General features: G+C 43.2%; 1 pseudogene; it reads right to left on the bottom strand.

The window, feature by feature from the left end:
• Positions 1 to 1,664: 1,664 nt before the first annotated feature.
• Positions 1,665 to 1,782, bottom strand: LOC145049185 (5S ribosomal RNA; annotated as a pseudogene).
• Positions 1,783 to 2,101: the final 319 nt, after the last annotated feature.

Below are 2,101 nucleotides of genomic sequence, written 5' to 3'. Positions count from 1 at the left end.
ACACGGAAAGGAATACAAGGTAATGAGAGACGATGGCTAACCCTGTACATATCTATCCTGACTGTATTAGGCATAAACTTCCCCGTGCCTCGGGTACTGGTTGTCTGAGTGTCGACCTACATCCCTATGATGTAGTCCTGGTGATCAAGGTAGGAGTATGAGTATCGGAAAAAGGCCATAAGATGCGAGTCGTTCCTACTAAGTTACCTTTATATTGGGAAAGGTTTCACTCTCCAGCCTGGAGAGATTTGAGAACAGTTCGGAACGAAACTGCAGAAAGAGAGGCTCACAAGGGAAAATGACTAAATTCTCTCAATAGAGATGCGATGATCCGCCCTAATCGTGTATCTGGAAACGGGAAACGACGATTTACCTAACACATAGCGTGAGTAGGGTAACCACTAACTCACTAAATTGTATTATTTTATGGGTGTATTAGCGTGACGAACACGAGGAAAAGACAATTCCCGGGTTCCATGTATTGGCTCCCTCGGTCTGCCTCGTATCTTTGACTGGAATCGACGTTGATTTCCTTCGGGTAGTTACCTAGGGTTTTCTCCTCGTATGGACATATTGAATTTCTACTCCGGCTTCTTTCTGATTCTGACTCTGGGTGTCATCACTACATGATGGATGACTGGGAATCTCCGAAGTTTAGGTGAATTCTCTCACCGATGTCCCTAAAATGATATAGGCACTTGGTGAATTCAATAGCCTCGACCCAGTTCATTCATTTCCTAGTTGGAAATCTTCTCAACTAACTTCTTCGGGGTCGGAATCAACTCTTCTGTCAAGCACTGAAGAGGGTAGGGTTTTCTACAGGGTTCGTGCGAGAATGGAAATGTCTAAAGAATCCTAAGAGATTATTAACATTTCACCGGATGATCCATATCGAGTCCTGCTACGAATACATAGGGTATACAAATCATATATAGCTTAGATCCGATAGGCCATCGAATATGTGGTACTACTCTAGATCCACATCCGAACAAGGAAAAGGAAATAGGGCGAAACCACACATTCTCAACCTATGGGATCCTTATTATATATAACCTTGGGAGTATACTCTCTGTAATTGTAGGTATATCAATGAGGATCTTTTTAGTTCTTCACGCAAGGTTGTTTATGTATTCTAAAATACCCCTATGGTATTTTAATTCTTGTTTGTTTCCTTATCTTCTGAGTATGAATTCTGGGATTAGTGTGAATCTTTTAGTGTTCCAAAATACTCCTATAGTATTTTATCTTGGTGTTTGGCTCTAACATTCCTAGTTGGTAAGTTTCGGACCTGTTGCAACACCACTATCACTCCCAAGCACACGTTCATCGCATCTCGAATAAATGTAGTTGATCAGGTTATATTTATTCCAGCTTACGATTACATAACTGCCCAGGTTTGACGGTAATGCTCAACATCCGAAGACTTTTATTCTTGTTTTTCTTGTGATACCTTTGTTCGAGTGTTTAGATTCTGGGTGTTATTATACTTTGGTAAAATATGGTTATATTTTAAAGTATAATTCTTGGTCAGAGTGTTTTATCCCTTTGTGTTTATAGGTCGTATATCTTTTATGAATTGATATACTTAGCTCACTATAAACAATGCTCTGATACCAATCTGTAACATCCCCCTCTGGCACGTATCACAATATTGTCCGCTTTGGGCCACTCGACACGAGGACTTCCCAGGGGGTCACCCATCCTGGTACTACTCCCGCTCGAGCACGCTTAACTGCAGAGTTCTTATGGGATCTGCTGCCCTCACGACTTTAAAACGCGTTGTGATAGGGAAGGTATCCACACCCCTTATAAGGAATGCTTAGTTCTCCTTCCCAGCCGAAATGGTATCAGAGCCAGGGCACGGGTCGATGTATTCGACGGGGACGTCGAACCCTATAATGGGGGGTGAAAGTGGGTTAGATCTGATCCCACATCGGCTGGGAAGGAGAACTAAGCATTCCTTATAAGGGGTGTGGATACCTTCCCTATCATAACGCCTTTTAAAGTCGCGAGGGCAGCAGATCCCATAAGAACTCTGCAGTTAAGCGTGCTCGGGCGGGGGTAGTACCAGGATGGGTGACCCCCTGGGAAGTCCTCGTGC

Source organism: Lactuca serriola, chromosome 4, assembly GCF_051521515.1.
Source record: "Lactuca serriola cultivar US96UC23 chromosome 4, Lser_US96UC23_V15, whole genome shotgun sequence".
Lineage (NCBI taxonomy): Eukaryota > Viridiplantae > Streptophyta > Magnoliopsida > Asterales > Asteraceae > Lactuca > Lactuca serriola.
Note: the sequence above shows the minus strand (reverse complement) of the source record. Positions and strands in the feature narration are given on the sequence as shown.